The sequence below is a fragment of the Cetorhinus maximus genome, chromosome 1, assembly GCF_964194155.1.
Source record: "Cetorhinus maximus chromosome 1, sCetMax3.hap1.1, whole genome shotgun sequence".
NCBI lineage: Eukaryota > Metazoa > Chordata > Chondrichthyes > Lamniformes > Cetorhinidae > Cetorhinus > Cetorhinus maximus.
Window position 1 is genome coordinate 191,515,458 of NC_135879.1, and position 26,187 is coordinate 191,541,644.

General features: G+C 42.8%; 1 protein-coding gene across 1 annotated transcript in view; it reads right to left on the bottom strand.

The window, feature by feature from the left end:
- Positions 1 to 5,992: 5,992 nt before the first annotated feature.
- The window catches only part of celf4 (CUGBP, Elav-like family member 4), a 1,291,869-nt gene continuing 1,271,674 nt past the window's right edge, over positions 5,993 to 26,187 (bottom strand). Inside the window, exon 14 of the mRNA XM_078551435.1 lies at positions 5,993 to 7,889. The gene's annotated coding sequence lies outside the window, so the exon portion shown is untranslated. The remainder of the gene's footprint in view (positions 7,890 to 26,187) is intronic.

Genomic DNA, 26,187 nt, shown 5'->3' on the forward strand with positions numbered 1-26,187 from the left:
CTGCGCCGACGTGAGGTCGCTTCGGACCTCCCTGCTCACCGTGGATGGATGGTCAGCAAGCTGGGAAACTTGATGCCCACACCATCTCCCACACTGACACTGACCAGCTGAGGTCAATGCCGATGTGAAGGCTTGCTGGTCAAAGCACATCCCCAGGAAGCCCTAACGGGTCTCCTGGAGTAGCCTTTCCACGAGAGTCGCCATTCTCTCCATGGAGGACACATGGCGCTCGGACACGTGGCTCATTGCATCGGTGGTCGTCCACGTAGACTACTCCACCACGGAGACCAAGCCAAGCACAGCCTCATGTATCTCCCCCAGATGTTCCCGCACACTCGGCCGCATTTCCTGCACCTGCTGCGACTCCAGAGGCAAATCATCAGGCACCGACTGAGCATATGCCTGGTGCCCTGAAGTCCTCCAAATGCTGGCACTATGGGCACACTCTGTCTCTGCCAGCTCCTCCAGTAATTGTGAAGTGCCCTCACCACTGTGCCCCGGGACACCGAGGTGCTAATATCTGCGTTGGTGCCTGCCTCACAGAAATGGGGTGATGCTGGTGAGACTTCAGGTCCCTCAGGTGTGAGAGGGGGCCTCTGCTGCTCCCCCTCCTGGCCCTGCTCTGATGATACTGAAAGGAAAAACAAGGACAGTGGATCACTTAGCGTGGAGACAATGTCAAAGTCCATCCCTGTCCCCTGGATCATTATGTGCTCATCCTTCCATAAGCAAAGGTCAAGCCATGTTGCAAAATTAAATCATTTAACATTCAGCACTGCTATGGCTGTTGGGAGAATAATGCTGACCTCACTGTTGGGCATAAATACCTGGCCGTGGCACCCCAGCCTCACTGACACCAGTGGACCTGGGTGCATGACGCATTATGAGCATTCTTCTCCTGAAAATGAGAGAAGAGCATTGATTAATACAAATTGCACATGGACTCTGCGCACGGCCCACCCCAACCAGAGTGGGACATATCAGGGCTCCAGAGCCTCCTCACCCCACTGCTGCTGAACACTCACACAAAGATGCTAGGCCAGTTCCCCACCCCACTTTTGGACACATGCTGCCTACATCACATTAGGCACCACACGGTATATCCTTCCATAGCAAGGAGGCACAAGCACGTGGAGTGCAAAGCGCATGAGATGGTTCATTGCCACGCCACCTTGAAGCTCCCCTCCCACCATCTCACCCCCTGTCTTGGACATGTCCTGGAGTTCAAACACAGCGTCTAGGTACAGCTCCTCCAGGTTGCCCCCATGCCAGTCATGTGGGACTTAGTGTAACACATGCTGTGGGGGCAAAACTCATCTCTTCATCACCCTCTCAGGCTGTCCTCAGCGTGGGCAATATCTGCTGGCCCACCCAGCAAAGGACAAATGCCGTCAATGATTCAATGCAGTCACTACACTCGGACTTTGGGGGGGGTTCAGCAAGGGGGTAAGCCGACCTGCTGGGTTAAATGCCCAATGCCATCATGGTACTCACCCTGCCAGAGCGCAACAAGTCGTTGAAGTGACACTGGATCCAGGTGCCCCGCACCACCTCCACCACCGCCTCCCAGGCACATTTTGTCATGTGGGGGGGCCTCCTCCTCCCATCTTGGGGAACCAGCACCTCCAGCCGTGCTGCCACCTCCTCAAGGAGGGCAGCAAGGCAGCCATCCAAAAAATGAGGGGCACACTGGCCCCCCACCCTACCCTCTGGCCTGGCCTGTCCCGCTGCCCTACCCTCTGGCCCGGCTTGCTCACCAGAAGCTCTCTGCAGTGGCCTTGCACTTGCCATTGTGAGCAGCCTAGAAATGGTTGCCAGGCCTTCCTTTAAACAGGCTGCCGGATCGCCATTGGACACAGCAACCTGTGCACGCCCACTGCCGTCTGCTCACTCCCGCTATCCTCGGTAGTTGTGAAGTACGCTGGGCGGGCATTAATTGGCCCACCCACGTTAAATGGCAGCGCGGGATCCAATTGCGGGAGGCGATCGGATCCACACCTGCCCACTCCTGCTCTGCCCCCCACCACCACCAACCAGAAAATTCAGGTCCAGATGTCTGGTGGCTTCTGCTCATGCTGTATTGATGCTGAAACATCGACCATCGAATACAGCATCATGGATGGGTCCGTGCTAGTTTATTATGGAGTTGCGCTCCACTTCTATGCTGGAGAGGTTAGGTTCAAAGCTGGGTGCAAAGCCCTGCTAAGTTGGTGCTAAGCACCTTGACATAAACTGCAGGTTTTCTGACAGGCCAGTCAATGCACCAAGCATTTCATTGCGCATGCCCATCCGCCTTTTCTGTAGGCTGCCCCATCGAAATTCTCATGAGTCTCCTGCACAGCAGAACTCGTGTGTGACTTCGTCCTTCAGTCAGCTGGCACCTGTGCTACCCTTGTCCCCTGCCATGGCTGCAGGTCACTCGTGCCCAGTGCCTCATCATATGAATATCCCACCTCCAAGCTATCCTCCAAAGTAGATGCAGTGTCAATATCTAAGCTGGTTGCGAGTATAAAAGCAAGAGACGGTGTTCCTTCTTCATCACTGTCTTCCTGCTCTTCCACATCTTTCACTTCTACCACTGCCTGACCAGAGTGCAGTTCCTGGGTTTCTGAAAGGAGAAAGGCACAAGGACAGGGCAGGAGGGAATGAGGGAAAGAGGGAAAGCAAGAGATGGCATACTTACATCATAACTTATATCAGAAGAGATTGAGAGAAGACAGGGATGCAGGATGTGAGAAGGAGGATTAGAAATTAGGATATCATCATCTTCAATGGTTTTTGCCCCACCTCTGGTTATAGCCTCAGTCATGGCTAATCCAATGACAGGGACACTATCTGTTCCATGAAGGTAATGACAAGCAGCCATGCCCAACACCTGCTAGTTAGGTGCTTCTGCCTCCAGTCATGCACCAGCTTTCCCTGAAAGAGAGAGGGAAATATGTCACTTCGTGTTTGGGCGATGTGTCTATTGAGGTTGAATAGCTGAAATTGTGTGTAAGCTGTGAGAAGCGGGTATGAGTCTTGCAGCAGTGCTAATGTGTGAGGGTGAAGTGAAGCTATGAATATTGTGTGTTAGTTGTGACTGATAGAGATTGTTGGCAGGTGAGTGAAGTGGGAGTGGTGCACCGAGGCCAGTGCTGCATTTAGTAGAATATGGTGTTTATAGATGAATTCACTGACCTTGACCATTGGTGTGAGGTCATTGAACTTCTTGCTGCATTGCACACAAGTCCTCGGGGCACACTCCTGACATTGACAACCACAAGTAGCTGTGCCTACTGCTTTCTGTGAATTTGTCTGGTGGGTGTCCTTGTCCCCTGTGTATAGATCACATCTTTCCTCTTGTGCATTTCCTCAACCTATGGCCTCCAGTGCAGTATTGGAAAGTCTTGGAGGCCATTCCCTGCAATGTTGTACTATTCTTGTGTCTTTTTCAGATCAAACTCTCATTTACAATGATTTCCAGCACCTGCTCCAGCCAAAATGCACTTCCTCCTTTAAAAGACGCAGGCTGGCTTTAAGTACTGCAGGTTAGCACGAACTTCTGCTGCCCTCACATGAATTTGCACCCCTGCCCATACATGCAATCACGTCAGCGTGTTACAATCACTAGCAGGCAGTGCAGCATTTGCATGTAGCCTGAATTGGAAGCACAAGTGCAGGTTAATTCTCATGCCTGTTTTTGGGCCATACCCAATTTTGCGATTTAATGATTTTCATGGAGAAATAAATGCTGCTGAGACCATTGGGAAAAATGTCCTGCTCTTCAAAAAATTCCATTGGATCTTTTCCACCTGAAAGGGCTTTGATTTAAGGTCTCATTTGAAGTACAGAACCTTTGCCATTGCTGCATTTCCTCAGTACTGTAGCAGTCCTGTACTGAGGCGTCAGCCTGGAGTATGTGGTCAAGTGTCTGAACCCATAGCCTAGCTTCTCACTTAGAGGAAAGTGTGCTGCCATTGAATGACATACCCACAGTTCACAAGTTATACATCTGCCAATTAATGGAGCTGCTTCAACATCTAGTAGTGATGTGGGGGAGCTCCACATCAAAGTGTGCTGTGCCAGGCCTGAATGAACCTGCCTCTATTTGTGAGCTCAGGCACCTGTGTCTAGGATTTGGGACAGTAAATCAGAAACTGGGGTAAGCAGGGACGAGGTGCGCAGCAGCGGTATGGAGGAGTGGCTGCTGACTATAGGATCTTTTGCCCAAGAGCAGAGTCTCTATAAATTAAAAAAAAGCTGCCTTCATTCTTGAGCTAGCTTCACCTTTTTGCCTGACCCTCTCAGACCCTGTGGGGTGCCAGACACAAGAGCCTGATCTTAATTCTTCTATTGTGTCTGGATGCCCCTCTTAAACCTGAGGGAGATAAGAAGGAAAGACCAGAAATATCTTCTCCCACTTCATTTAATAGTCTGCCCTTAGCATGCACCACTTGTCGGTTAAGGCCTCCCAACCACCTTAGAGAAATCCTCGAAACCTCACAGCAACATTGAAAGGGGTGAGTGACCTGTCATCACAGTTTTCTGCCTCTTTTGGTCTGGTCTTTGCACTTGAAGAATAAATATTCCCGGCGTGAAGTACAAGGCAATTGGATCCGCAATTGAATGTGGGTGTGTATCTGTCTCCGTGTGAATTAGCTTTCTCAAAGTGGCACATTTTTGTTTTTTGAGCCCATGATTTATAAGGCTTGAGAAGGCTCAAAATTAACAAAGTGTGTATTAAATGAAATGTTTCTCATTTTATGACAGACAGTTTATTTGGAGATTGTGCTAATGTTTCTGTGATAGTGAAACCATGTCATTATTCAACAGATCTCATGGTTAATGCATTATCAATCACATGTACAAAGCAGCCTTTAGAAACAGATCATGACAGCAACAATAAATAGTAATTGTCATTTCTATACACAGTGAAAAATCTTAAGGCAGTGGTTTTTAATGAGATGATTGCTGAGTTTCCAGCCAATTACAGGCCATAACCCCCTTGATAGGGATACTGGTAGTTATAAATCTTGTCATGATTTTGAAAACTTCTACTTTAGTCTACTTGAAATCTCCTCTTTTACAATTAGATTAAGCACAATGCTGCACCCTCTTGAGGGCTAAATAATATAGCTTGCATGATGTAGTGCTGATTATTACAAACAGCACTCCATATGGTACATCATCAGTGACGACTGCAGTAATAATGGTAAATCTTTTGATTTGTATCCTTTCCCTCTGGTAATGCAACCAGTATCTTATTTATCTGAGAGCTATGCATCCAACAATTTACTGTTAATATATCCAAGTCTCTTCTTCGATCAGCATTGACATTCTGTTTTACACACACTCTCTACCTTGGTTTCATGTTCTCATGCCTGGAGATTTTGGGGGCCACATTCCTGGTTGTATTTTGGGGCAAGGAGATTCTCTTAGAAACCTGCCAATTTGAACATTCCTTTGGTCACCTATGCTAATATTTCTTTCTTTGGCTTTTTTTAAAATGATTTTTGTCTGAATATTTTCATGTGAAGTACCTGGGGATGTTTTACTACTTTTAAACAGGCTATATTAATGCAAGTTCATGTTGTAGCAAGTGCTGTTCTTTCAGCCACCCTTCCTGGTGCCTCTCTGTGTGGTTCTTACACCTATGGCGGTTCACTGCTGGATGATACCCTTAGGCATCAGTACTGCTTGGCTGCATGGTGGTATTATGAGCTCCTCTCCAGGCTGCTCTCTGATTTTGTGTTTGGAAAAGTGCAGGCACCCTAAGTAGAACTTGATTGCCTTGAGAATGTATTTACCCTCTATTGTTAGTTCTGGGGTTGTCAGGGAGACCTTTGTTCATTAGTGAACAATTTTTCACAGCTTGTAGCTTCTCTAAAGATAGGGCAATCTTTCAGGCAGTTTTAAGGTAGCAAAGCTGTATGTGAGAAATTGCAAGCGACTCTACTTGTGCAGCCAGTGGCAATGTGAACAGACCCAAAAGAGGCCAAGATGCTTTTTCTTAAACTGTGCTTTATTTAGGGCTAAGCTGAAAAGCGTCATCCAGTACTTACATGAAGATTACAATTGTTTCCAGGTAATTGAGAGTGAAGAGAGCAGTCTTGTAATAACTGTATGCCACACTGGATATAGGTATACAGCACTTTTCTTTTGATAAAGTATGACAGAAACTAAAATTACAGAAAAAGGAAACAGTGGATAGAAATTGAAAAAAATATCAAAATGAATGCATTTTTTAAAAACCTCCTACAAGGAATAAATAAAAAAGCATAATAAAACAATGCAGCAGCCAGCCATAATGCTGACATTTGTAAATTAACTTAAAACATGACATCCTCCTGAAAGAACAATAAATAAAGTGAATAAATAATTCATAAATAAATTGGTTCCAGATTTTACAGCAATCAACACAGTGCTTTTTGTTTCAACTGCTCCATTGCATCAGTTACCAAAGATAAATACCGTGCTTTCATTAAATAGTTTCCTTTTTTTTCTCAATCAGTACAGTAAAAGTCCTACAAAATATGCAAATTTATTTACATAAAACAGAGCCAGAACCTTTTAAACGTTCTCTGTTTTTTTTTGTACCTCCTGTAAACAGCAGAGATTCTCTTTTTGTGTTATTTCTTTTGAAATACTGATTCAATGTTAGTTTGTTGGGAGTCAGGACTTTACACTGGCCCTGAAGTTTACTTATTTTTTTGAACACGAGAGGGTACTATCATCATGGATGGAGGTTGGTTAAGAGTTTTGCTGAGAACAGGTCCTAATGATGTCAAGCAGGTTTTCCAGACTGATGCGAGTCGGTCCAGGTCCTCACTAACTTGTTGGATATTTACATCCGCGTTTTGCTGCAATGTTTACAATAGTTTCAATTTTTGTGTGTTTTTTAATATATTTTTAATTCTTTTTTAATCGTAGCTGGAATGATTGCAGTCAAGGAGCTGCCAGTGTAGCTTATCTTCTGTCAGTATTTAACAGGATCAGATAGCAATTGGCAGTATATGAACATATGCTCATCTAAATTCTACAAAATTACAATTCTACAGGATTTCTTATTTTTAGCAGTAATGCTAACCTCTATTTTTTTGCATTTTTATGTCTAATTTTTTTATATTTTTATATCGGTAATTTAAAAGTTTTTTTTATTATTCTGTACATCTATTGAGTTTCTTTTTTTAAGGGAAGGTTAAGAACACAATGAACCATTTTCAAGCAATAATCCTATTTCCAAAATAGTCCTCGCTCAGTAAGATTTTTTTTTGCTTCCCACAGATCACAGTTAAGCCAATCTCAAATTTCAGTCCTCATGAAAGTTACAGAAAACCATATGAAAACTACTTACTTGAATTAATGATACCAAAGTGCCTCCCAAAGTATCAAAGAACTACAATCTTGCTTATTTAAAAGCAGTTAAGTATTATCATTATTATTACTTTACTTTTTTACAATTCAAGATAAACTCTTCAGACTGTTTTAGGAACAGTGTGAGAAGGAAAGAAATCCATAATTTACATACGACTACAAGTCTGCAATAAAAAGTTTGGTCCTTTGGTCCCTAAAATACCTAAGGAATGACAGATACTTATAGTGACTGTTACCATGTGTGACCATGACAACTGTATCCATGATGACAACAGGCACTCCTTATCAACTTGTTGCTCTACAAGCTCCTAGTATCTTTTTTTTTATATTTTCTCCTTCCAGGCGTTCAAAACTCATCCTTCAGCAGAAGTGATACATTTTGAAGAGACTTAACAGTCTAAACAATCAGAGCAGTCAAAGATAAAAGTCTGAAGAAGTCTTCAGCTTGATTGGCGTATGCTGATATGTCCAAAGGTTTATTTAACAGTACTTTTATTATTTTTTTGTACATGCGGTCCTCTCCAGTTTCCGCCCTAAAAGACGAAGACAAGACAAAGCAGATTAGAGATGGGAGTGTGATAGAGTAAAAGATCTACACCAATCGTGTTTTACTGCAACTATAATCTAAAGAAACAGCATCCTGCTTTTTCTGCCTTCAATCTGAAAGTCCGGGGGTTGCATCTACAAAACATACCTTTTATGAAGCCTTCAGCCTTTTCAAAATATCAAATGGTTTGTATAACTTACATGTATTTTAAGTTTATGGCTTGACTGCATGAGAGTAATTTTTTTGATGAGTACAGTAAGCACCCAAATAATTTCTGCATTGGCAAAGCCCTTGATTTAGAGGCTACTTATGTAAGATAGTACCAATAAATCCACTAGGGAACTCAGGAGAAACTTCTTTACCCAGAGAGTGCGATTCACTCTAAAAGGAGTGGTTGAGGTGACTAGCATACACGCACTTAAAGGGAAGCTAGATAAACATATGATGAGAATGAATAGAAAGATATGTTAATGGGGTTAGATGAAGAAGGGTGAAAGGAGGTTTGTATGGAGCATAAACATTGGCATGCATCTGTTGGGCCAAATGACCTGTTCCTGCGCTGTAAATACTTTGTAACTATATCATGCTATATACTTGACTACAAGCAGCACACAATGTATATGACAGAAAAATGACAATTAATATGTGGGTCTTTCAGTGAGTATTAAATTATTCAGTTCTGGAATGTGCAGGACTCTAGAGGACTACAACCAAGGACAGGTAGCTTGACAGGACATGTGGTGTTTGTCAATCAAATTGCTGCTGCCAGTTCTACTGAAGTAGTACTGAATAGAGCAAAAGGAAAGGTGGAAGTATATTGCTGATACCAGCAGGAATACGAGTTTGAAAATTATGTGCTGAAACTTTGTGTGAGACCTCACCTTGAGTCCAGTTTGGTTAAGGAAATATAAGGGAAGATTTCAAACCCTGGAGATGGTGCGAGCAAGGTGCACACAGCTGATACTTAGTGGCAGATGATTGAATTTTGAGGAAAGACAGTTAAGCCTCGAAAGGAGGTGAGTGAGAAGGGCCCTTATAGAGGCATATAAAATATATTTAAAATGTATTTACTTACAAAAGCTAAATCTGGAGCGTTACTACAGCATTAAGAGTAGGATAATGGTTGAAGCTATTGAAAGATTAAAAAAAAATCACCATGGTAAATTGATACCAAGAGAAAATTTGGAACTGCTGACTACCCGGCCTTTGATCAGGGAGAGGAGATGCTGTAGACCCGAAAGAAATCCACAGCAAGAGCTCATTTTAAAGATAGTGCTAGCACAGGTGAGAAGAACAGAAGTCACAAAACATTTTGAAAAGGCTGCAGTATTTGAAAGGACAAGCTTGAGAAAAGTTGATTACAAACAGTTTCGGCATTCAGCCTGGGTTGACCACAAAAAATAGGGATACTGTCTCTTTAAGAATTTGTAGTACATGTTTTAAAAAGTGCAATGCTATATTAAACATTAGAGATAATATTAATCCAAAGAAAAATCTCACAGCAGTTCTGTCCACAGCTAGCAGGCAGATTCCGCTTACACTTTTAAAACAATAGAAACTAGAACTGCAATGATCCACTTTTAGTGGAAGTGACATGCGGAATATCAATCCATGCTGGCAGGTTCCCACACTGTTGGTTAAACAAAGAGCAAACCGTACACAGCAATCGAACAATTACAACAGCAAAAATAAAAAAACAATTTCAAAGGACCCTTTTTCAGTTGCACAAAAAAAGCACTTTTGTTCTGAATGTTTTTACATACTACTGAAAATGAATCTGAAATTGCTGGAATTGTCAGGCACGCATTGGCCATTTTGATCTCGTTTGTGTAAGTTTGGATTTACGACTGCTAGCATCCAACTATATTTTTTGTCCTAGGCACTTCAAATGAAAAAGGCCCCCTCCTCCAAAAAATAAACAAATCACAATAGTTTCAGTGCAAAGAAACTGACCACACATTTTATTATACAGGTAAACCTCATTTTTATTTATTTTTAAAAAAGGATTGGGAATCAATGTTTTATGTGACATCTAAAGAAGCGAAGAAAGCTGACAGGACTAAAAGAAAAATTAAAATAAAAAGAAATAATAATTATTAAAAGAACCACTGCAAACACTAAACTAAAATGAGCACAGCAAGAATAGTGGCAGCACACAGTCAAAAGGCACATGTGATCATGACTGGCCAATCATTAACTGATACAACATCCAAGAAAAATGCTTTCACAGCACCTCCACGAAACTTGACGGCATGTCATGCAACCAATCGTTGAGCTTGTTACATGACGCCATCAGATCACACTTTAACTTCTAGTTGACAGAACTTACGCACTGGACCGTTTTCTCCATTTCATTGTTATGGATACTTTTCCTACAGCCTGAGACTGCGGGTTATGACTGTCTCTGCTTGGTTTGGTTTTTGATCGAATGACAAAAGAAGAAGAGAATTTTTGTTTTTTGGAGGGGGAAAAGTACCAAACACAGCATCAGTCAAAAGCAATACTTGCAATCGAAAAACAAGAAAATAAACTTAAGGAAATGGATGAAGCCTTGCAAAGGCATATAAGATTACAAACACATGGTTAACAGTAATGTAATGTATGCAATGAATGCTTAAAAAAACATGATTAAGTGCATGACGGCAGACAGACATCAGTTACAGTGTAACAACATTTCAATTTTTCACCCATTTTAACAGACTTGCATCCCAAATTCACAGAGTGTCGGCTAATAGGCTGTTCATCAAATGAGAAAGAAAATAATTGTTCATACAGTTGGTATTCTCGTCAGAAAAATAACACTAGCAAATCAAAACAATATTACAATTACGCAGGAAGAAAAAACTTAAAGAAGAACATTTCCAATCCTTTTCCGCTGCCGGAGCCAATTCCTCCTGGATGAAAGAAATAGTAATGGTCAGGAATTCTTCTATCCGGAATTGGCTCCAGGAAGGACAAGAGTTGGAGTTGTCTTTTCTCTCTTTTTCTTGGTAGATCTGTATTCCTTACTAGTATTCTCTCACTCACTGACCAGTTCAACCTCTGTATTGCATGTTAGAAATGTTTTGCCTTAAATAATTACATTAAGAAAGAGAAAGTCATGTTCTCAGTTGACCTGACTGCATCTGGGAAATATCAGCATTTATGCCTGCTCAGTACAAGTGTACAAATGAATGAATTAGTCATCTTGTATAAACCTTTTAACCAGAGGTGCCAATATTTTGGAGTTATTTGGTATCATATAATTGTGTTCCTTAGACACAAGGAGCAAAAGAGCTTCCACTTTTCTTATCTATTCTTCTTAAAACATTTCTAAGAATGCAGTTCCAAATATGCTATGAAGAACTAAGCTTTGATATTATTAAATAGGAATAGCAAGGCTCTGCTAATGGCTCATTTGATAGCTGCCCTCCCAGTGCAGAACCGAGCCACACAGAACAGGAAGTTTCCTGGGCTGAGTGCACTTAGCTGATTTCAGCCAGTGTAGAAGTAGGGGTATAACAATCAGTTTAAGGAGCACTGAAATAGGAAGGAGGAAATTCAGCTAAGGTTCTCAGTCCTGAGTATGGCTCAACTGCTCAGCAGGCTAACTTGTAGGAGAAGCAAACCTCCATGACACTGCTTGCGCCCACCCTGCCACCCAACCAGAGGAATGCACCTGTAGCTAATTTCAGGGAAATCTCTCTGCCTGAGAAGCTATTTCAAGCAAGAAAACTGCAGGAGCCCATTGTTACCTATTGCACATCAGTAAAAGAACTTAGTGCATGTTACATCCCACACACACACGTGCATGCATGCACGCCTTTCTCAGGAAATTGTCAAACCACTCCTTAACAGTGTGTCATATCACCAGTGGTTACCACTCACCAATTATTATAAAGTGCAAAAACCCTCTAAAGTAATGCAAAACTTTCTAGTGCCAATTTTAATTATTTGAATACGCATTTTAGTCACGTCTTATAGGAATTCTACAAAGAACATCCGTGAAAAGTAGTTTAGTTACTAGCAGTGATTGCTCCCAGGACAATCTACCAATGTGATGCTATTCTTCACAGATGTAACAAAGGCCAAAATGATAAAGGAGAATGTAAATTTAAATTACAAGCAATGCTTGAATAATTTAGAAGCAGAGTTTTACCCTTATGCGAATACAAACAGTTAATGGACTCGTCAGAATGTCTTTTTAAAGAAAGAAAATGGATAGCAGACGCCCATTAAATTCTCTCCTGGGAGCAGCCAGCCTGCTCTTAGCTCATTGACTTTGACACAAATTGGATGACCAAGGTTACTCATCGAGAAGCCTGTTCTTCTGAGGGAACAATTGTAATACTGAGAATAGTGGTGAACGGTTGTTTTTCAGAATTGACGGAAGTATACAGTGGTGTTCCCCAGAGGCTGGTATAGGAACATTGCTCATTTTGATGTATATTAATTACCTGGACATGGGTGTTTAACTTTGATTTCAAAGTTTACAGAGAGAAGGATGGGAACACATTACAAATTACAGGTGAATATAGACTGTTGAAGTGGATGGCACATGAAATTTAATTTTTTTTATTCGTTTATGGGATGTGGGCATCACTGGCTAGGCCAGCATTTATTGCACATTCCTAATTGCTCTTGTTCAGAGGGCATTTAAGAGTCAACCACATTGCTGTGGGTCTGGAGTCACATGTAGGCCAGACCAGGTAAGGAGAGCAGATTTCCTTCCTTAAAGGACATTAGTGAACCAGGTGGATTTTTACACAATGGTTTCGTGGTCATCATCAGACTATTAACTCCAGATTTTTATTGAATTCAAATTTCACCATCTGCCTTGGTGGGATTCAAACCCTGGGTCTTCTGGAACACTAGTCCAGTGACAATGCCATAATGCCACTGCCTCCCCCTAATGAAGAGAAATGTTTTAATAGGAAGAATGAGGAGAGGCAATATGGAATGAATGGTACATTTTAAAACCAGGGCAGGAACAGCGAGACCTGAGGGTGTATGCACACAAACAAAGCATTAAGGGTACCACCAAACACATCTTCCCCTCACCACACCCACCCCCCCGCCCCCATTAACATTCCGCAAGGACCGTTGCTTCTGGGGCACCCTGGTCTACTCCTCCATCAGCCCCAACACCTCATCCCCTTTCCATGACACCTTCCCACGCAATTGCAGAAGGTGCAACACCTGTCCTTTTACCTTCTCCCTCCTCATTGTCCAAGAGCCCAAACACTCCTTCCAGGTGAAGCAGCGCTTCACTTGCACTTCCCTCAATTTAGTCTATATGCATTTGCTGCTCCCAATGCGTCTCCTCTACATTGGAGAGACCAAACGCAGACTATTCCACTTTGTGGAACCATCTTCGGTCTGTCTGCAAGCATGACCCAGACCTCCCTGTCGCTTGCCATTTCAACACACCACCCTGCTCTCATGCCCACATGTCCATCCTTGGCCTGCTGCAATGTTCCAGTGAAGCTCAACGCAAACTGGAGGAACAGCACCTCATCTTCCGATTAGGCACTTTACAGCCTTCCGGATTTAACATTGAGTTCAACAACTTCAGACCATGAACTCTCTCCTCCATCTTCACCCCTTTTTTTTAATTCCTTCTTTCAAAATTCATTTTTTTATCCACTTATTTTTATTTTTATTCATTTTTATTTTTATTCGTTGTTTTATCCCCTTTTTTATTCCCCTCTTTTTATCCCATTTTCGATCCTTCACCGTCGCCCCCTCCCTCCACCCCAACCCCACAAGGGCCATTGTCACTTGTTCATGTTGTTCTTTTCAGAGTGCCTACCCTTGTCCTGCTATTATCACATTCTGCTTTCTTACCTTTATGCCACTATCAGCACCTATTTTAGCCCTCACCACTACCATTAACACTCCCTTTAACCTTTTGTTCATGGCATCTTTGTTAATCTCGCCTTTGCCCCCACATATCGCTGGCCTTCTATCCAGCTTCACCTGCTCTATCCCCCTTAAACCATATAAATTTAATCACATTTCTACTTCTCTGTAGCTCCGAAGAAGGGTGATACAGACTTGAAATGTCAACTCTGTTTTTCTCTCCACAGATGCTGTCAGACCTGTTGAGCTTTTCCAGCATTTTCTGATTTAGTGGAGGTGTTTGTTAACAAAGGACTTTGATAGATTAATTAAGGAGAGACTGCTTGCTTCCAGTGGCAGGGGGATTGCTGATTTCAGGTAATTGGCAAAAGAAGCAAAGCCAACACAAGGAAAACATTATTTACGCAATGGTCAATTATGATCTGGTGGAAGAATATTCAATAGGAGCTTTCAAAAGAAAATTTGATGAATACTTTGTAATGAATTGACGTACCAGACAGGTTTCAACCAAAAACAGGTAAACTTTATTACAGAGAGCTTTTTAGATGCTACATGCCTAAACCAGGTCCTCGACAAGAAAGCCCCATCCCACCCCCCCCCGGCCTGGATTACCTGCGCTTAGGGCTCATTGGTTGAAGCCTCCAAGAACAATCACATGACCCCAATAGACAGTAGGAAAGGCTATACCTTCAATTACTTCATTTCCTCCCACTGTAGTTTTTTTAAAGTTTCTATTTACAGAGAACATTTGAAAATCCCACAACAACATATACATATTTACAACTCAGGTGATTAAAGATTAAGTCTCTGAGGTGGTTTTCTTATTCGGTTAGAACGGCATAGCTCTACCACTTGAGGTTCTTCCACTGGATTGACATGACCAGGAACTGCAGCATCAGGTACATCATTAGAAAGTGGCAGTTCAGGCTTTGGCAACTCTACAGAGACATTGGGCATGTCTATTCTGGGTTGATGTGTTACCTCAGGGATTAATGGCTCGACATTAATCATAGGCAGAATAGCTGGTTGTTGGAATGTCTCTCTATTCCTAAGATGATCCACATGTTTTTGAACAATTCGGTCTTCCACTTCCGCCTGGAAGGACAAGGGGCCAGTTTCGGAGACAATTACACCAGGAAGCCAACAAAGTCCACTTCCAAAATTCGGCACGAAAACTGTGTCTCCTACAGTAAAATCCTCATGCTTTGCTATGAATATCGTGATTCAATTTTTGATTACTCTGATTCCTCCTTACCTTCCCCTCTTAAGTTTGGAAACACCAGACTTAACCTTGTATTCATCAATAATTCAGAAGGTGTTGAACCCATAGTTGAATGAGGTGTTCTACAATAATTGAGAAGCAAGTGGGAAAGCCGAATTTCTAGAGACCCTTCTGATAACCTCTTCATTCCAGATTTGCACAATTTTGTTAGCTAAGCCATTTGATGAGGGATGATGTAATGCTGTTTTAATATGTCTGATTTCATTTAAACTCATGAATCTCTGAAACTCTGTACTAGCAAAGACTATGCCATTATCAGAAACAATGACTTCTGGTAGGCCATGTACACTAAAGCATTGACATAGCTTTTCGATAATTGCGGTGATCTGACTTCATACAAATTCATTTAGAATGCGTACCTACGATCAATAAAAACGTGGTACCTAAGAATGGTCCGACATGATAAATATGTAATCTAACCCAAGGTCAACCAGGCCACTTCCATGGATGCAGTGGAGCTGAAACAGGCAACTTCTGTTGTTGCTGACAATGGAGACAGTGCTTGACCATGCTTTGAATGTCACTGTTATTGCCTGGCCACCAGACATAGCTTCGCGCAAGCATTTTCATCTTTGATATGCCTGGCTGCGCAATGTGAAACTCTGTCAAGAGTGGTTCTCTTCCTTGCGAAGGGATGACAACTCTTGATCCCCACAACAAGATTCCATCTTGACAACTTAATTTTGTTTTTCAGGCATGAAATGGTCTCATCTCTTCAGACACTGGTAAATTTGTGCATCCTTGCAATACAAGGGCCAGAATCTTATGTTGATCGGGCAGGCATGTGCCCGACCTGAACGCAGATGAAATTGCGCAAAATGTTGTCAGGAGTGCGTCCCGATGTCATCGCGCATGTGAGCAATATTGAGGCCGACGGGCGCACGTGGGAGTCGGAGCCATGCCCACCGACAATTAAAGGGCCAATTAAGGCCATTAAAAATCCTACTGCCCACAATTTTACATTGCCTGTGTGACTTCGCACTCATTGCATGGGCAAAACAGACCAGGGGGCCGCCTATTTTTAATGAAACCTCATCCAAGGGCGGGATGAAATGTCCAGGGTGAAATATAATAAAAAATGATATCTGGGGCAGCATTTTCCCCCCGTTGGGGGGGTTGTGTGGGAGCAGGTGGGTGGGTGCGGGTAGGCAGGTTCCCGATCGGCGCCCCCGGTTGGGGACGCGCCGCCATTTTATGTGGGCGGGCCAATTAAGGTCTGCCCAGCGTGGCGTCCACCAGGAAGCGCTATGTGCTCCCTGTGCGGGCGTGGAGGCATTCCCTGAGCCGAGAGTGCGCTCTTTCGCGCATGTGCTTGAAAGAGCGCACTGATCTCCCTGAGGCTAAGTGCTGCCTAAGGGAGAACATTTGTTTGCCTTTTTGAGATCACATGAGCTGGGACATGTCCATTACTTTTATTTAAAAATGTTCTGAAAATTTTAAATCCCCCATGAAACCTCATCCCGCCCATGGATGAGGTTTCATGTTTTATCAGAAGGTCGTCTGGGCTCTTTGCCTGCCTGCCAACCTTAAGGTTGGACAAGCAGGTCCATTAATCATTTCAATTACTTTTTTAATGGCCTTAATAGGCCGTTGACAGGTCGGCAGGTGTGCAGCCAAGTTGGCTGCGTGCCCACCGAACTGAAAATCTAAATGACGTGAGGAGACATCAGGACGCATGCCTAACGTCGCCCCACATCATTTTACGTGTCAGTGAGCTGGCCCTTCTCCCGCTCTTCGACCGGAAAAAGCTGCCCCTGATGTTTTTTGAGTTCTGCTGTCAGATGCTTGAATGTGCTGCATAGACACAATTTCCAGCATTTCTTTCTTCTCATTTAACTTTTACAGGTCTGTAGCTCCCTGAGGCAGCTCCATAGCAGCTGTCTGCCTTCAGAGAGCTCGCTAGAAGCACCCACCTGCACCCTCACTTTTGTCAGCACCTGCCCTCTTCCAGCCCCCCTCGGTAGCACTGGCTTTTGTGGGCAGAAGCACATTTCACGTCTGCTTCCGGGTCCACCGACTTGGCGCACACGCCAAGTGTGAAATTCAGGCACTTTGACAAAATTGGATCTCTTTTCATCCAATTTCTAATTTGCTTCACACACACAGGTGAAGAATCCAAGAAATTCAGCACATGCACAATTTCTTGTGGCACTGGAGCATGTACAGTGCTACCTGATAATGGGAGATGACTGAGTGCATCCACATTGCAATATGTAAGCCAGGACAGTACATAAAGGTATACTTATACGCAGATAATATCAAAGCCTAACGTTGAGTTCTTGCTGATGCTATTGGAGGAATGGCTTTTTCCTCACTGAATGAACCCTTTAATGGTTTATGGTCTGACACAATGGTGAAATGTCATCCATGGAGGTGCTGATGGGATTTCTTCACTCCGAAAACCACCGATAAACATTTCTTTTCTAGCTGGGAATAACCCTTTTCGGCTTCAGAGAGGGTTCTGGAGACAGCCAAAGGTAGCTTTTCAGACGCTACATGCTTGAAGCAGGTCTGCGACAAAAACCCCGCCCCCCCCCCCACCCCCGATTACCTGCGCTTAGGGCTCATTGGTTGGAACCTCCAAGAACAATCACGTGACCCCTGATAGACAGTAGGAAAGGCTATACCTTCAATTACTACATACTAGAAGGGGAAAAATTTGTAGGGCTACGGGAAAATGGCACGGCATTGGAACATTGGAATATCACCACCTTCAATACCTCTTTGTTGGTTGTCTATGACATCTTTTGGCTATCTCCACCTATCACTAGCCCTCTATCCAGCTCTACCTGTCCCACCCCCCCTTAAACCAGCTTATATTTCACCTCTTTTCTATTTTTCCTTAGTTCTGTTGAAGAGTCATACGGACTCGAAACGCTAACTGTGCTCCTCTCCACAGATGCTGTCAGACCTGCTGAGTTTTTCCAGGTATTTTCATTTTTGTTACGGCATTGGAACTAATTGATTGTTCTTTCAAAAAGTTGTCACAAGCATGATGGGCCAAATAGCCTCCTTTTGTGCTGTACCTTTATTATATTTATCTAACCTATCAGGTTCCTTTATAATTTTAAATGCTTCAATTAAATCACCCTTAACCTTCTAACCTCAAGAAAATACAAACTAAGTTTAGACAAACTGTCCTCATCATTTAACCCCTTAATTTTTAAAGAATTTTTGTGAATCTGTGCTGCACTCTTTTTAAGACATAATATCCTTCCTGAGGTAGGGTGCCCAGAACTGAACAAAGTGCTCCAGATTGATTCTGAACAAGACTGTATAAATTAAGTATCAAATATAGATTATGCATTCATAGTAAAGCTCCTTGAAATAAAGCTGAACATTTGTTTGCCTTTTTGATCGCACAAGCTCTTAGTGATCAGTGCATTTGGACATCCAAATCTCTCTTCTTTAATAGCTGAGGCCAAAGGAACATCATCATAAATGAAGTTTGGAGTTTTGAGTGTCTGGAAGCACTCTAACTGTAACCTCTCAGCTACTTTCTGCTTTTACATGTAACGGCACTGTTCACTTCTTTTTAAATAAAAGTTTAATTGGGCCTTGCATTTTTGAAACAACTCTAATTTTATTTGAGTTTAGGAAGGATGTGAAGGCATTGGAGAGGGTGCAGAAAAGATTTGCAAGATTGGTTCTGGGGGTGAGAGGCTTCAGTTACATGGATCTTAGCGAGGTTGGGGCTGTTCACCTTAGAGAAGAGAAGGTTGAGGAGCAGATTTGATGGAGGTGTTCAAAATCGTGAGGGGTCTAGACAGAGTAAATAGGGAGAAACTGTTCCTGTTGGCAAAGAGGTTGAGAACTAGAGGACACTGATTGGCAAAAGAACCAGAGATGACATGAAGATAAGTTTTTCTGTTAGAAGCTGGAATGCACTGCCTGAAAGTGTAATGGTGGCAGGCTTAATTGTTTTGATCAAAAGAGAATTAGATAATTATCTAAAGATAAAAAATTGCAGGGCTATGGGGAAAAGGGAGGGGGTGGGGCTAGCTGAGTAGCTCTTACAAAGAGCAGGCATGGACAAGATGGGGTGAATGGCCTCCGGTGCTGTAACTGTTCAATGGGCTGGATTATATGCTGAGGGTAGGCTTTGCGCACCCCAGTGTAAATGTTAGGGGTGAACCCTATTGACTGGCTCACCCCGCTTTAATTTTTAAGCCGACGGGTCTTTAATTATTATAAGTGGAGACTTCTGCTGCTCTCTTGGAAAAAATCCCATATCATGGAGCTGCTGGCCAATCGGAGGCTGGCAGCTCTGTAGAACTGACAGCACCACCAGGAATGGTGGCCACTGCTGGTTCTGTAGCTAGGCCAAGGAGCAGGTGTTCAATGATAATCTGGATCTTCTGGAACCTCAGGCAGGCACCGGGCTGGGGGGTGGGGGGGTTGGGGGTGAGGGTGTGTGGGGAGGCATTTGGACAAGGCAGGGGGGATGGTGGACACAGGAGGGTAAAATTGTTGGAGGGGGTCTCCGATTGGCATTGAGGATCGGGAAAAGAGGCACCACCCTCTTAATTTGCCAGCAGCCTGCGGGGACAATCCTACCGGGCCACATGATAGGCACAGGCTTCTCCTGCCACCCTTTAAATCTGAGCAGTGGCGGGTTGAGGCCCTTAAGTGGGCAATAATTGCCCATTTAAGGGCCTCAATTAGGCCACAGTCAGGATGCCCACCAGATGCCGTTCTTACTGCTCATAAAATCGTAGTGGGAGTGGGTCGGCCAGCAGTGAGTATGCTGTCAACGGCACAATGCATTAACTTACAGTCCACCCACCTGCTTTCCCATCTGTGAGTGGCCTGTAAAATCCAGCCCAGTGATTCTATGTATGGCAAAAGTCTTGTCCTAACCTCACTGCATTGTTCGTTTGGGAAAGAATGATGAGAATGGGCAGTATTCTATCTGGCCACATACTGTGTACTGTCAGCAAAATGGGCTCAGGGTGCAAGAGAGCAAGAATATGAAGCTGTAGTTCACTAACTGGCACAGTGATAGACCTGGTAGAGGAATTCGAAGAGCAGCTTTGACCTTTACGCTTGAAAAAAAATTGCAATAAAGTAACAAAAATTATTAGGTGTATATTAACCTAAAAGGATAAACTTTCATCCTTAGCACTTATGGTGCAGAATATTGTGCGTCAGCTGTGGTCAGGTAACTGCCTCCATGAATTTGCATCCATTATTTTTACTAAATGGAAAAGAGGGGGAATGCAAGGCTGAAATCCTGATACATGTTCCTGGTGCACGGAATTTTGTGCCAGGTGTACTGAAGACAAAAAGCACCCTAAAAGATAATGCACAAAAATTAAAGTAAAACTGAAATAGGGCCATTTTGGAGGGAAAAGGGATAAAATGGCATAGGAAGAGAGCAATATAGGAACATAGGACTTAGGAGCAGGAGTATGCTTTTCGGCCCTTTGAGCCTGCTCCATTCAATAAGATCGTGGCTGATGTGGTTGTGGATTTTTTTTAAGTCATTCTTTGCTGGTTCTTAAAATCTGTCCAATCTTTTGACCGATCTTTACAGATTTGTACAGTGTTTCTTTCAATTTGATACTATCCTTAACTTCCTTATTTAGCGATGGATGATGCACCCTTCTCAAAGAGTTTTTCTTTCTCACTGGGATAAATCTTTACTGGGAGTAATTAAATATCTCCTTAAAAATCTGCCACTGCATCTCTACTGTCCTACTTTTAATTGAGTTTCCCAGCTCACTTTAGCCAACTCTGCCTTCATACCCTTATAATTTCCTTTATTTTGGTTTAAGCACATTATTCTTAGACCCAGATTTCTCACCTTCAAACTGAATGTGAAATTCTATCGCTGTCACCTAGAGGTTCCTTTACTATGAGGTTATTGTCTAATCCTGTCTCATTACACCAGCTCTAGAATAGCCTATCCCTGGTTGACTCCAGAATGTACTGCTCTAAGAAATTGTCCGGTATACTATCCATGCACCAATTTTCAAGGCTACATTTGCCAATCTGATTCACCCAATTTACATGTAGATTAAAGTCACCCATAGTTATTGCAATACCTTTCTGACATGCCCCATTTATTTCTTCTTGTGTACTCTGTCCTACAGTATAACTATTAAGGGGCCTATAAACTACTCCTGCAATTTGGTAAATTTCCAACTTTACACTCCAGGCATGGCTTCTGGGAGCAGGATACGACTTCATATCTACAACAGAAGAATGTCTATATTTTGAAAGAGATTGTTTTTAATGTAGACCTGCCTTGAGTGGACATAGAGTACAGAACGGAAATGTGACTGAAAATCTTACATGTGGATTTTTACAGATCTTGACAGGTCTGATAAATTACCAGGCCCTAGGCCACTAGATAGTTCTTTTGTCATAGCCCATTTCTTTTGATATGCAAAAGGGAGATGTTGGCATAGTAGTAATGTCGATGGACCAGTAATCCAGAGACCTAGGCTAATGCCCTGGGGACACGGATTCAAATTCCACCACATGTGGAATTTGAATTCAATTAATAAATCTTGATTATGAAGCTCGTCTCAATAATGGTGACCAGGAAACTATAAGGTTGTTGTAAAAACCCATCTGGTTCATTAATGTCCCTTTAGGGGAAGAAATCTGCCATCCTTACCTGGTCTGACTTACATTTGACTCCAGACTCACAGCAGTTGGATTGGCTCTTAACTGCCCTCTGAAATGGCCTAGAAAGCCACTCAGTTCAAGGGCAATTAGGAATGGGTAGTAAATGCTGGTCTTGTCAGTGACACCCACATCCCATGAAAGGGTAAAGGAAAAAAAATCCTCCCTTCATATGCATCCTCTTTTAATTACTCCCTCCCTCAGCCACTGCCATTGCTGTTCTAAACAGTGGATAAAACTGTTTGGTTTCCCACCAACATTCCCAGGCTTTGCTTAGTGAGCAGGTTAATGGATATACAGCTGGGTTGAATCTCTATTTGTGCTATGTGACTGCTACCATTCTGAGCTGCTCACAGAAATATTAATTTACATTTTACAACCTGTGAATCATCAAGTCAATGCTCTAGTATATGCCATCCCACTGAATATAAAAAAAACTCTTTCAAACCTCCATGTTTTAGATTCTTTGTTCTTGATGTCAACAGAAGTAAGCACAGCAGGGATAGATCTTTCTTCATGTTTTAAAATGAACACAACAGTCATTGACTTGACATTTTAAAGCTTTTAAAATCCCTTTGAGGCCTGCAGTACCGTGTTAGCATCAAATCAAGAATGAAAGATCGATATCTTACAGTTAATTCCCAACATACTGTGATTTAAGAAATGTACCTTGCTTGTGTTAATGTCTCTGTTTCCACTTTTACAGTATTAATCTTTAGAAATGTACACAAAATCATTTATTCACAAAGTCGAGTATGTTATAAGCTGAAAATGTTTAACGGCATTGCAGCGGTATTCCTCTTAATGACCAAACAGCTACTCGTGTATTGCTGTCCTGATGTTTTCAAATATCTGAATCTTAGGTTTCCTACTACAGGTTGAAAATATTCATAAGCAGCTTTCAATCATGCAAAGTCTTTGAATACAATGGCCACAGTAGAACTCATGCCCTGCTCAGGGTCTTCAGAGAAACTGCTGAAGGCACCATGTTTGTGAGGCTCTAGATTGTGATGGCAATCTGCTAACAAAACTCACTCTAATTAGAAATAAGGGTTGATTTTGACACTTCTGCTGACCGGTTGCCAGTTCCAGCTGGGTAGAGGCAGGGCTGCGATTTGTAGGCACCAGCCTCATTTCCATCAAACCAGCAAGTTGCAGGGACCCAGAAAGAAGTTTAGATTCCGATTACTGGGCCTGCTTCCCTTGGCTCCACAGAAGTAATTGGAAGCTTACCTTTGCTGAGCACCTTCAGCCCCACCGTCTGTGGAACTGATCAACGTGTGCACGGCTCCGTCAGTTCCCTCCCAAAATTGCAATCAGGGTCCCACGTATGTCAAAGTATCCCAAATTTCATATTTAAAGGAGTCGATTACCTGAAACTGGCAGGCACTTAGGGTGACCATAGCCCCTGTCAAAATGGGCCCATGATGAGGTTATAAATCAACTGACCTCATTTTGATGCCATTACCACCCTAATACCACCAAATTTAGGATATGCAGATTGACCCCATGTAATCATTGGGTGATACCATGGCCCCAATACTAATTGCAAGGTGGGAAGGAAGTGGAGGGGAGAGACAACTGTAGCGTGTCCGACTTTGATCTTTGGAATCTGAGTCTGAATAATGAGGAATTTCCTCTATCCCTTGGTTGTAACTTACGTATAAAATGAGTTTAGGCTTTGCCCATAATACTAATAGTGACACATTGATGAACCAATTCAAATAAATTACAAAATGCTGTGTGGTTGTGAGAAAAGTCACACCTGGAAATATAAAATTCTGTTGATTTTTTTCCCAGTGCTGGTAGCCTCAGCGTTTTGTAAAACAATAACACTTAAAATGGCTGTAACAATTTGAATAAATTGCATAGATATATAACATAAATTATAATACATTACTGATTTTCTAACCAATGAGCACTTATATCAGCAAAACTGCACACTACACAGCACTCCTAAACCTTTATTCTCACCAGTACAAAAAAACAATTCTATTTAAATTCCTTTCTCCTGCTGTGTCTTTCTCTGAGATAATATGCTAAAAATAATTAGAGAAACAAGAATGGCCACCTAGGGTATTGACAAGCCTCTCATTTTTAAGATTTGCAGACAGTTATTATCCATTATGCTGCAGTACAATGACCGAGTCAGAGTAAAATTGGTTCTCAATGTGGGTACTTCAGAAACAGGCACATCACTCTGCGGGACGCTTACAAGAAACTCATCCAAGTTTGGGAAAGTAAGTTCCTTTCAAACGGAGAACCCTTCATGACTGACCTTAAAAAATAGAATCATGCCAAAATTCACCTTCACTACTTTCTCTGGGCACTGAAGTAAAAAAAACACCTAATTTTAGACATTTGTAAAATGAACAGCAAGCTGCTGGAGCTGTGAATTGTCTATTCCCCAGGATCCGGGAAAAGAACACATAATTTATATTTAAGAGCTACATACAGAACTTTTAGAAGTAAAGCTGGTGGGCTCCTCCGGTACAAAAACAGAAAATGCTGGAAAAACTCAGCAGGTCTAACAGCATCTGTGGAGAGAAAAACAGAGTTAACGTTTCAACTCCGTATGACTCTTCTGATGTCTAGTTGGTCAATATGGTGCCCCGTGTGGAGTGGAGCCGTACAGACTTTGAAAGGCCCCAGGTTGATTCTCATTTGTTGCTGTGTTACTGATTTCAACCAGGACAGCAGTTAGGATGTTACAGTTGTTTCCAGTGCTGTTGGGTTAGAAGTGTCTGATCCTTATTGCAATCCAGGAACTTACCCTGGTAAGTTTGTGTGCATCAATATTGGATGAAGGCACTATTGGACTTGAGAAGGATTGCCCCTTTTACATGATTAAATACTTACTGTCCGGGCCGATGCATGAAGATTGACCCCTAGCGTCGAGGTAGCAGTGAGTAGCTGCAACTCATGGATCCACACCAAGCAGGAAGTGAGGAGAGGGAGGGGGAAATTTGAAAATAAAAGTGAGCTACTGAGCGTCAAGGGTAACACTAGAATCAGTACAACCATCACCAGAATGTCGGGCATTTAACATTTTAACTGTCTATGGCCCAGATTTTCGTCCCGAGGTTAGGTTTGCAGAGTCAGGAGGTTTCCCAGCTCAGCGAACTTGACCTTTAAAAATGGCCGCCTGCAGGTCAGATTTTCAGTTGGGAGTGGATGGGTGGGGGACCTGAAATAGGATTTGGGGAGGGTGACCCTGGAATGAGTGTGGAGGCAGGTTGGGTGCAAGGTCTGCCTCTGTGCCCAGGCACTGTGTTTTAATAAATAAAAAATAATAATAAAACAAAAGACATCTCTCCAGCCCTCACCCTCAACCTCCTCCATTCACACACTCCTAAACCTCATCCATACCAACCTATGCCAACCCATATCCCCCACACACTCTTTATGCCCCATCCTTGCCAACCTATGTCAACCAAAAGCTGCCCACCCACCCGCATGGTACCTCATATCCCCTATGCTAATCCATGTCCCTCTGCCCATGCCATGGCCCCTCATACCCCCATGCCAGCTCATGCCCCTCTACCCATGCCTCATGGCCCCTCATACCCCCATGCCAACTCAGTGCCAACTCATGCCACCCCATACCACCCTTCATCCTTTCCCCCACCCCTCCATGTCAACTCACCTAGTATTCTTTGACACTTCCTGGGCAGCTTTGACAGTTCCTGGACTGCTTGACACTTCCTTGACAGCTTTACAGTTCCAATTAGTTTGTGTGTAAAAAGTGCAAAATCATCTTTAATTCTAACAATCCCAAAGAGTGCCTGACTGAATCATTTGCAACCGTCTTCAGTGAGAAGTGCTGAGCGGGTGATCCATTTTGGCCTCCTCCTGAAGTCCCCAACATCACAGATGCTAATCTTCAGCCAATTTGATTCACTCCACGAAACAGCTGAAGGTGCTGGATACAGCAAAGGTTATGGACACTGACAACATCATGGTTGTAGTACTGAAGACTTATGCTCTAGAATTAGCTGTGCACTTTGCCAAACTGTTCCAGTACACAGGCATCTACCTGACAATATGGAAAATTGCCCAGGTATGTCGTGTCCACAAAAGGCAAGACAAATCCAATCCGACCAATTATTGCCCCATCAGTCTACTCTCCATTAACAGCAAAGTGATTGATGATGTTGTGGGTAGTGCTATCAAGCGGCACTTAATTCAGCAACAAACTGCTCCTTGATGCTCCGCCAGTGCCATTTAGCTCCAGACCTCATTACATGCTTCATGGACTGCTTCAATATCTGAGGAGTTGTGAATAATATTGAACATTGTGCAAATATGGACAAAAGAGCTGAATTCCAGAGCTGAAATGAGATTGACTGCCCTTGGTATTAAGGCAGCATTTGACTGAGTGGCATCAGGGAGCCCATGCAAAATTGAAGTCAATGGGATTCAGGGGGAAAACTCTCCATGGCTGAAGTTCTATGTTGTACGAAGGAAGAAGGCTTTGGCTGTTGAAAGTCAATCTCCACAGGCCCAGGATATCACTGCAGGAATTCCT